Genomic DNA, 11359 nt, shown 5'->3' with positions numbered 1-11359 from the left:
CACAGCAACCACCCAGTCCTCCAGGGTGTGCCAGCATCCCCACACCAAGGGTTCCAATGTCCTACCCTTTCCCCATGCTCTGTGCTGCGCCTGGCCCTGTGACCCTCCTGTGTCTCCCCTCTGGGCAGGAAGAGAAGCTTCTGTGCTCTGCTTCATCCTTGATTCCAAGAAGCCTGTTTTGGGAAACATAATTTAAAACCTTCTGCTCTTTGTTTTGTGCTGTCTTTTCCACGCCTACTATCCATTGCTCCTCAAGGCTACATCATATCTCTGCTCTCCAGTCCCAGAGCACTTTATATGAGAAAGAGGGAAAAAAGAAAATCACAAATAACACAATTCCAAGCCATCATCTTGCCTCAAGCACCATTTCAGCCCTTCACAGCCCTGCTCTTGCAATTGCATCCACCAGGAATGCCCTGCCTTCGCTTTGCCCCAGGTCACATCTCTTTCTCCAGCCCCCTTCTCGGGTCCCCTTCTCCATGCTCCCCTGCCCATGCCCCGGGCATGCTTTGATTATGGTGCCTCCATGCTGTTCATGCATGGGGTCTCCAGAAGACATCTGGGGTTGTCCTGGATTGGGTTCCCTCAGAAGCAGAGCCGCTGACAAGGGTTTGCATGCCAGCTATTTGGGAGGTGATCCTAGGAAGCACAGTAGGTGGGGAAGAGAGAGCAGGCAGCCAGCAGCGCCTAGGGGGGCTGTTACCATGGTGGGCCCCTGGGACCCGTGCATGCCATCAAAGAGCATGCATCTGACGGTTTTTCCCCAGGAGTGAGGCTCTATGCGCTGACTCCTGTCCATCACCAGAGGGGGATCTGGCACTTTTGCCACCTGTGCATAGGCAGAGAGGCTTCTGGAAGCCAAAGCAAGCCTTCAGCAAAGAGATGCCAGTCCTGGTGGGGCAGTCAGGCTGCCTCAGCTCTGCGGGAGGAAAGCCCACACAGATATTGGCGAGCATATGAGCTATAAGTTGCCTTTCAGGGCCAGGATTATTGCTTGTTTATTCATATATTCATTGCTGTTGCCCCATTGAGGCCCTGATATGCTGTGGGTACCTATAAGATGAAAAGAACGAAAACAGGACAAACACCACCAAAATAGCTGCCTGGAACCATTAGCCAAAACGAGAGATGTGCGGAAAGCCTGCTAGACGATGCGTTGTTTTCCTCTCTCCAGAAGCCTATCTTTAGAGTTTCTCCATGTCTGGGTGTCCCATCAGTGGATACACTGCTGAAAATATTTAATTCTATTTTTTTAACATATAAAAATCAACAACAGGCCAGGCGTGGTGACTCATGCCTGTAATCTCAGCACTTTGGGAGGCTGAGGCAGGTGGATCACTTGACGTCAGGAGTTCAAGACCAGCCTGGCCAACATGGGGAAACCCCATCTCTATCAAAAATATTTTTAAAAAAAAATTAGCCAGGCATGGTGGCATGCACCTGTATTCTCAGCTTCTCAGGAGGCTGAGGCAGGAGAATCACTTGAATCCGGGAGGCAGAGGTTGCAGTGAGCCGAGATGGCACCACTGCACTCCAGCCTGGGTGACACAGTGAGACTTCGATTAAAAAAAAAAAAAAAAAATCAATAACGGCTAACAAATCACATTAGCTGCTTCAATCAGAGAAGAGACCACAGAGAGTAAGGGAAGAAAAATAGTCCTGCACCGTATGAATCCAGCTGGTCTTGCCTGATATGTAGGAAATGAACATCCCTCACTACTGCCTCCCTTAAATAAGGGTATTATGCTCACATGAAAACATTGATATTATGTGTCTCTCTATTCCCTGTTACCTGAGAATTCCAGTGGACTTGCTCACCATGACGGGCCACAAAAGCACAGACAGGGAACACAGCAAATTGCCTAAGGGCTCTTCTGAACCAAGGATCACCTGAGAGGTGATAACTGAAGCCACAGCTTGGAGGTTCTTTCACCTAGATCCAGCCATGCCTGAATTCTACATACTCCTCATACTATTCAATTAGGTTAGACAATAAATTTCTTTTTTGCTAAATCTAGTTGAAGTTGGGTTTCTATTCCATATGACCCAAAGAGTCCTGATTAACCTTCCACTCACTATTTGCAGAAAAAAATTCCTCCTTGTCACAGCAGATCTCTGTTCTCTCCAGATTCTACTCCCCAATTCACTGATGCACAGTGAAACCTTGAAAAAACTGCCCACCTCATTATAACTTCAAACCCTCTCTCAGAATCCTGGTGACTTCTCCGATTAGTCTCTTTCTGTGTCTCTGCCACCCCTACTTATCCTAACCACCCTCTCTACCCAACCCCACTACCCAGTCAAAGAAGGAAAGTGTAGACACAGCAGGTTTTATTAATTAAATGCCCTACAGCTTTCTGGGAAAGTTCTCTCCTAGTTTTGAGTCTAATATGGTTCTGTAGCACAAACCCCGCTAAATCATTCATCCATGAACATCCAAAGAAGATTTTTGTGACACTGTGATGGTTGATTTTGTGTGTCAACTTGATGGGGCCACAGGATGCCCATGTATCTGCTTAAACATTATTTCTGGTGTGTCTGTAAAGCTGTTCATGGAAGAGGTTAGCATTTGAGTTGGTGAACTGAGGAAAGCAGTTGGCCCTCCCCAGTGTGGGTGGGCCTTGTCCAAACCACTGAGGGCCTGAATAGAACAAAAAGGTGGAAGAAGGTAAGATTCCCTTTCTGTCTGACTGGGTGAGCTGGGATGTCAAGCTTCAGCACCCCCGATTCTGAGGCCTTCAGATCAGATTAGAATTGACCCCATTGGCTCTTCACCTCTCAGGCCTTCGAACTATGCAACTTGCTGTCCTGGGTCTCCAGCTTGCAGACAGAAGACTGTAGGACTTCTCAGCCTCCATAATCATGTAAGCAATGCCTTATAATACATCTATTTATAGAAATATCTTATTGGTTCTGTTTCTCTGGAGAACCCTGACTAATATGGAAATGGACTGATGGCTACTTACCCAATCTTCATTCTCTCTATCCAGTATCCATTTCCCACTTCTTCCTTAATAACAGAACCCAATATTCCCCTCAATGGCAAGGTGCTCAGTTATAATACTGCATTTCCCAGACTCCCTTGCAGCTGAGGGTAGTCATGCGTCAGTCCTGACCAATGAGATCTCAGCATAACTCTCTGGTTGGGGCTTCCAGGAGCATTCCTTAGAGAAGATTAAACAAGAGAGCAGCTACTCTTTTTGTCCCTCATTCTTGAAGTTTTTCCTTCCTGGGACATGAATGTGATAGCTCTAATAGTTACATTGTGACTGGCGGCCACCCTTCTAGAATTGCCATCTAGAAGGAGCCTGGATTGCTGAAGACATTGTGAGGCTGCTGTTCCAGTTCTAGGCTCTCAGCCTTCAGATTTTTTATTACAGGATATAAAAAAAGAAGCTCTATTTTGTCTAAATCACTTGTTACTTGATATGGACCTCTACGTATGCCATTCTTGTTTAAAATAAAGTTCTCTAAAAGTAGATCTACCATTTGATCCAGCAATCCCACTACTGGGTATCTACCCAAAGGAAAAGAAGTCACTATATAAAAAAGACACCTGCACACGTATGTTGATTGCCATACAATTCATAATTGCAAAGATATGGAACCAACCTAAGTGCCCATCAACCAAAGATAAAGAAAATGTGGTATATATACACCAAGGAATACTACTCAGCCATAAAGAATGAAATACAATGACTTTTGCAGCAACCTGGATGGAGCTGGAGGCCATTATTCTAAGTGAAGTAACTCAGGAGTGGAAAACCAAATACCATATGTTCTCACTAATAAGTGGGAGCTAAGCTATGGGTAAGCAAAGGCATACAGAGTGATATAACAGACTTTGGAGACTCAGGAGGAGGGTGGGAGGGTGAGGGAGAAAAAAACTACATATTGGGTACAATGTATGCTACTCAGGTGATGGTTGTGCTAAAATCTCAGACTTTACCACTATACAATTCATTCATCACTAAAAACCAATTGTACCCCAAAAGCTATTGAACTATATACTTCAAAAAATAAAATAGAGTTATCTAAGCCATTCAAAACAGAGCGTATTGCTGATGCTTTTTTTTTTTTTTTTTTTTTTTTTTGAGACAAGGTCTCCTCTGTCACCCAGACTAGAGTGCAGTAGTGTGATCATGGCTCACTCCAGCCTCAACGTCCCTGGGCTCAAGCAATCCTCCCATCTCAGCCTCTCGAGTAGCTGGGACTACAAATGCATAGTAGCCACCACATCAGGCTAATTCTTTGTTTATTGAGACAGTCTTGCTCTGTTGCCCAAGCTGGAATGCAATGGCACGATTTCGGCTCACTGCAACCTCCACCTCCTGAGTTCAAGCGATTCTCCTGCCTCAGCCTCCCAAGTAGCTGGAATTACAGGCATGCCCCACCATGTCTGGCTAATTTTTTGTATTTTTAGTAGAGATGGGGTTTCACCATATTGGCCAGGCTGGTCTCGAACTTCTAACCTCAAGTGACCTACCTGCCTCGACCTCCCAAAGTGCTGGGATTACAGGTGTGAGCCACTGTTCCCAACCCAATGTCTTACTGCAGTGGTGCTCAGTGTTGGTTGTACATTAGAATCACCTGATGTGCTTTCAACATGTCAGTGCCTGGGTCCCCCTTGGAGAATCTTATGTAATTGGTCTGGGGCATGGCCCAGGCCTTGGGATTTTTAAAAGCTCTCAGGGTGCTTCTAATGTGCAGCCAAGGCTGAGAACACACTGCTTCTCTTTTCCAAGGCAGAGTCATTGGCTAATTGATTCCCTCATCACTCTCATTAAACACTAATGAGAACTGCCGTGCCCCAGGCTTACCGCCCAGCAGCTCTAAACTTGAGTAGGCATCAGAATCACCTGGAGGGTTTGTTAACACACAGGTTGCAGGCCCCATCCCCGCAGCTTCTGATTTAATGGGTCTGGGGTGGGCCAGGTAATCTGCATTTTTCACAGCACCGCGCCCCCCCCCCCCCCCCCCCCCAGGTGCTGCTGGTGCTACTGGTCACCGATCTGGGGTTGTGGGGTGGTTTTTTTTTGTTGTTTTTTTTTTTTGCCTTCCACTGCTTCCTTCTGTGTTCTTGTCCCGCTCTTCCGCCCTCCTCTAGGTCTCAAGGACTGTTTGCTTTGCTTTACTGTTTACCTGCTATTAAAAACAGCAAAAAACTTGTTCCCTTTTAAATGAATTTTAGGCAGTGGCACTTCAGAAACTTAGGCCAGAACTCTTCCCTCCTTTGTGTCTAAATATAGGAATTTCCACTTGTCTTGCAAGTCTCCACTTAGATGTCACCTCCTCCAAGAAGTCTTCCTTTGGGCCCCCAAGTCTCTGCCCTCAGGGCCCCTGGCACTTCCATCTCCTCACATTTGGGTGTAATTACCTAGCTGAATCTCTAGTCTCCTAAAGACAGAAACACATTTTATCTCCATAGGCCCAGGACCCTGCACGCGGTGGGTATGCAGTAAGAATTCTCTTGCGTGAAGGAAAGAGGGTGGCTTGGGGCAGGTTGGGCTTCTGCTGCAGGGGAGGATGAGCAGGGATGGTCTAGCCAAAAAGGCCCAGGGGCACCCCTTCCTGGCTAGGTCCCTTGGAACCTGAAGACAGCCCACAGCTGACCTCTCCTGCCAGAAGCTTAGTTATATCCTTCCTCATATTTCCCAACTGGAACCCCAACTCTGCCCTGGCCTTCCTCTTCCTAACCCTCCACACATCACTTAAAGGCCAGCAGCTGTGTTTGCAGGTGAGCTTCTTGGAATGATTCTCCTCCTGGAAAGGAAAATCCTCTCAAAGCTGAGGCAATGGCACTGTCCAAGCTTCCTCCCTGCCAGTGACTTTTAGAAAGGACAGACTTCTGACATTTCCTCAGAGTAAAAGGAGAACCCCGAGTCTCCCCAGTTGAGCAGCCTCACCTGAACGACTTTTGAGAAATGAGCAGAGGACCTTAGCAGGAAATGAATCTCGCAGCACAGACACCTCACCGAATAGTAAACCAAGCCTTGGGTTCATTAAGAATGATGCACTTGACGCCATTCTGTCGGGAGCTGGCAGGCAGCTCTTCCCAGAAAAACGTCTCTGTGACACAGGAGCTAAAAAGAAATTATTTAGGCAGTTAATGAGGGTAAGGGAGTCCTTGGTAAGTCTTTCCTCTTCATAAAAACAGCCTGAAAACTCAAGCTGCAAGCCCAGATAAGCAAGCTGGAAGCCCACACAGGTGACGCCAGCAGCTATGCCAATAGAAAAGGAATACCTGGACACCAGGCATATTCAACACGGAATTTTCCTCTTCCCTTTTCTTTGGCACCATGTGTGCAGTCAATATGATGCTGGCCAGGTTAATACCTCATTTACGTAATAAAAGATTAGGGTGGGATGGCCAGCCTCTTGGTGCCCCGTGTAAGTGGCACACCTGGTCCAACCAACCCACTACACCCTATGTAAATCAGACACCGCCTCCTCAAGCTCATTTATAAAACCAACAGCATTGTGTCCAGAATTAGTGGGTTCTTGGTCTCGCTGACCTCAAGAATGAAGCCGCAGACCCTCGCAGTGTTATAGTTCTTAAAGGTGGCGTGTCCAGAGTTTCTTCCTTCTGGTGGGTTCATAGTCTCTCTGGCCTCAAGAGAGAAGCTACAGACCTTCCCAGTGAGTGTTACAGCTCATAAAAGCAGTATGAACCCCAACAGTGAACAGTACGATTTACAGCAAAGAGCAAAAGAATAAAACTTCCAGACTCTATAAGGACACCTTAGCGGGTTACCACCGTCAGCTGGGGGGGAGAGGGGGGCAGCCTGCTTTTATTCCCTTATCTGCCCCACCCACATCCTGCTGATTGGTCCATTTTACAGAGAGCTGATTGGTCTGTTTTACAGAGAGCCTATTGGTCCATTTTGACAGGGTGCTGATTGGTGTATTTACAATCCCTTAGCTAGACATAAAGGTTCTCCAAGTCCCCACTAGACTCAGGAGCCCAGCTGGCTTCACCCAGTGGATCCGGCATTGGGGCACAGGTGGAGCTGCCTGCCAGTCCTGTGCCGTGCGCCCACACTCCTCAGCCCTTTGGCAGTGGATGGGACCGGGTGCCCTGGAGCAGGGGGTGGCACTCCTAGGCCGCACAGGAGCCCATGGTGGGGGCGGGGGCGGGGGCAGCCTTAGGCATGGCAGGCTGCAGGTCCCGAGCCCTGCCCCATGGGGAGGCAGCTAAGGCCCAGTGAGAAATCGAGCCCAGTGCCTGTAGGCCAGCACTGCTGGGGGACCCGGCGCACCCTCCGCAGCTGCTGGCCCGGGTGCTAAGCTCCTCACTGCCCGGGGCTGGCGGGGCTGGCCTGCGGCCCTGAGTGTGGGGCCACCAAGCTCACGCCCACCCGGAACTCTAGCTGGCCCGCAAGCTTCGTGGGCAGCCCCGGTTACTGCCCCTGACTCTCCCTCCACACCTCCCTGCAAGCCGAGGGAGCCGGCTCCAGCCTCCGCCAGCCCAGGAAGGTGCTCCCACGGTGCAGCGGCGGGCTGAAGGGCCCCTCAAGCGCCGCCAGAGTGGGCGCCCAGGCAGAGGAGGCGCCCAGAGCGAGTGAGGGCTGCTAGGGCTGCCAGCACGTTGTCACCTCTCAGCATCTTGCCCCAAACCCGGGAGACGCATTCAGAAACCCCCTCCCTCTGCACGGGGGAGGTTTTCTCTTTTGCCTGATAAACACTCCGCTCTTAAAGCCACTCTGTGTGTGTCCGCGTCTTCGATTTCCTTGGCATGAGACAACCAACTTCGGGTATTACCCCAGACAAATGATGCTGCTTCAGTTGCAGGGGGTTCGACCCAGCCCATTTCACTGCTAGGAATAAAACAGCCGCGTGGGGGCAGCCACTAGGGACCCTGCTCGCTGTAGGGAAGTGTGGTATTTTGCTTAAGATTTCAGAATGTGGCCTAAGAGAGGAAACTTCCAGAGATGCACAGAGAGCATCCTGGTGAAACCAGCTCAGGTATGAAGAACAGAGGCATCACAAGGTATCAGCCAGTGGAAGGCGCCCCAAGAGGGCCTGCCACACAGATAGAAAGCTTAGCATGGTTTAGGCGAATGGACTACTGTTGCTTAAAATCAGAGCTCCTCAGCCTTCAGAGGGTGGAGGACCCTCTTGCAAATTGGGTGATGGCTCTGGACCCTCCCCCTAGAAAAGTACACCTGTGCATGAAATGTCATTGTCCATTTCAGGGGTTTGAAGAATCATCCTGAGGATTTTTCAGGCAGAGAAATGGCAGCATTTCAGGCTGGTATCTGGCATGAGAAATGCACAGGGCAGCTGTTGAGACAATTAAGGGCAAGGTGTTTGGCAGGAAACAAGGCCAGCTGGTGACAGAGACAGACAGCCACATAATTGTAACAGGATGGATATTGGCTAAAATGAAATATTGATTAACAATAATATGGTCCAATGACTGGGGACATAGCCTGGAGACATGCAAAAAATTCCTGCCGTTTCCAGCCATTCATTTATCCAACAAATATTGTGATTGGCACTGTTCTGTAAGCTGGGGATACAGCAACATCCTTGTCCTCTTATGTCTGACCTACTAGTGTAGAGACAGAAAATAGTCTAAGAAGTGACGTCAGGAGGCAAAAAGTGCTACAATGATGGGGAAGGCTTCTGTGAAAGGAAAACTTTGAATAGAAACATGACTGAAGTGGCATGCGTGTATCTGGGAAAACGGTCCAGATAAAGGGAACAGCATGTACGAAGGTCCCGAGGCAGGAATGCGCTCTGCATGTTTGAGGAACTGCAGGGATGAGGGTGGCATGGGGTGAGCAAGAGGAACAGGAGGGGGTGAGGTCTGTCTCAGAGGATGAAGGGATCCTTGAATTTTATTCCCAGTGAGCTGGGAACCATTAAAAGATTTTCAGCAGGAGAGTGACATAATCTAATTTAGGTTTTAAAAATGGGCTCCAGTGGCTCATGCCTGTAATCCCAGGGCTTTGGAAGGCTGAGGCAGGAGGATTGCTTGAGGCCAGGAGTTCAAGACTAGCCTGGGCAACACAATGAGACCCCATCTATACAAAAAATCAAAACACTGACCAGGCATGGTGTTGAGCCTGTAATCCTGGCTACCAGGGAGGCTAGGATTTCATAAGAAGAAACTGAAAGGACACCAAAAGGAGGCAGGCAGAGGCCATGAGGCAGCAGGGGCCATGGACCCCAGGATTAGCAGAGGACACGAGTAGGCAGCAGTAGAGTGAGCAGAAATAGTCGACAAGGATGGAGGCAGCTAGGGTAGCAGAAAGAACGGAGAAATGGAGCAAATGAATCACCATCGCGGTGGAGGCCAGCTTGATTGCTGCAGCTTTGGGGTGACCAGATGCCCCCATCTCTAACGTGCTCCTGAATCCTGACTGCCTGTGCATTTTCCACAAGGTCCTGCCTTATGACTATTTGTGAGTTTCCACGTGATTTCTCTCCCCCTGCCATGTGGCCCCTTCTAAAAAGCTTACCCCAGCTCAGTGCCTTGTATGTAGCAGATATTTAAGAAATACTGTCTTGAGAATGAATTATTTGAGGTAATCTAAGAAAAAAATTGCCTCTTGCAAACAAAATTTCCTAATATACCATCCGCATTTTGGGGTGACTATTTGGAGCTCCTTCCTTGGGGACACGTACAGCTCCTGTGTCCATGTTTCACCCAACCCAGTAATATTATCCACTAATTGCTGAGCAGAGGCCCCATATGAAATATCCTGAACTTATGCAGAGACCAGAAAAATCTCAGGCACAGATTGTCAGTGCTCATGAGAGGGACTAGAAATTTAGAAAAATAGTAGCTGGCACATCCAAACGAGTGGGAGATCACCTCTGACTTCTTCGTATCCAGCTGCAATTGGAAGCCAAGCCAAAAAACAGAACAGGATGTGCCATAGGGAAGACAGGCAGCCCTGAGAAACGGGAAGGACTTTAATTAGCTCTTGACTGCGCTTAATGTGCCAAAAAGTGAAAAGGAAGAGACTTGTTCTCTGGGTAGAACAAGATTAGTTCTTATCTGGTGTATTTAATGGGTCAATAGACACTCAACGGAACAATCACTTCCACTCCTTTCCCTCTCACCTCAAGCCTTTAAAAATGTACTTTGGCCAGGCGTGGTGGCTCACAACTGTAATCTCAGCACTTTGGGAGGCTGAGATGGGCGGATCACTTAAGCCCAGGAGTTCAAGACAAGCCTAGACAACACGGTGAGACCCTGTCTCTACAAAATTTAAAAATTAGTCAGACTTGTGGTACATGCCCTTAGTCCCAGCTACTTAGGAGGCTGGGGTAAGAGGATAGCTTGAGCCTGAATTAGGTCAAGGCCACAGTGAGCCAAGATTGTACCACTGCACTCCAGCCTGGGCAACAGAGCGAAACCTTGTCTAAAAAAAAAAAAGCACTTTATCAGAATTAAAGCTGGATTTTGCTATCAGGGGAAGCCCTTTATTCAATCCGTTTGGAATACTTCGGGAGCAAGCCTAAAACCCTGTTGAACCATTGATGTGATGGTGTGTGTGGGCCTAGCCTAGTACAGAGGGCAGTCTCCCAAGGAAAGTATAGCTTCAGGCCCAAAGGTAAATAGGAGAATGCTCACTTCAGCCCCAGCTGCAGGTCAGCATTGGCTTTTCCCTGGTTGAAAAAAAGAAAAAGAAGAGACAGTCCCAGATGAATGAAACATTAAGGGCATCTTACCCAGCTCCTTTGAGAAATTAAAATTCTTCACATACATGTGCATTAACACACAGACACACACACCTGCCCCCAGTCACTTGCCAAATAGTACAATGTGCTTCTTTTATTTAAAAGGTGATCTTTTTCTTTGGTGTTTGGCTGCATTTTTGAGAGAGAAAAGTCCCTACCAAATAAATTCCAGATTCATAGCTCAGTTGCTGTCTGGAGGGAATTGCTGGGGAATGCTTTAGAAACTTGAATGTAACTCAACCTCTGTCAAAGTGAAAACTTTTACACTTTGCTTGCCAAGGTCACAAAGTTCTCCTTCACTGGAGGGCTGCCAGGGTCACCATAAGTGCCAGAGTGCTCACCTCTTAGTATTATTCATGCCTTTCTCACAAACCATAGATGGTGTTTTCTTCCTTTGAGTCCCATGGTACACCCCATACCTACTTCAAAGAACCTGCAGCTCAACCCAGCCATGACTCATTTGCCTGTGTGTGTCCTCAGTGAGCTGGAAGCAACTAGGTTCTGGGGAGAGCATCACCTCTGTGAATTCTCAGTGACTAGCATAATGCCTGGCACACAGTAGGAATGCAGAATTGAATGTTGATTGAGTAAATGAATGCGTGCAGGATTGAATGCCAGAGTCTGATTCATTTTTGCATCCTTTGCACAGTGTTTAGATATCGTA

Source organism: Pongo pygmaeus, chromosome 17 (genome assembly GCF_028885625.2).
Source record: "Pongo pygmaeus isolate AG05252 chromosome 17, NHGRI_mPonPyg2-v2.0_pri, whole genome shotgun sequence".
In the NCBI taxonomy this organism is placed as follows: Eukaryota; Metazoa; Chordata; class Mammalia; order Primates; family Hominidae; genus Pongo; species Pongo pygmaeus.
Note: the sequence above shows the minus strand (reverse complement) of the source record.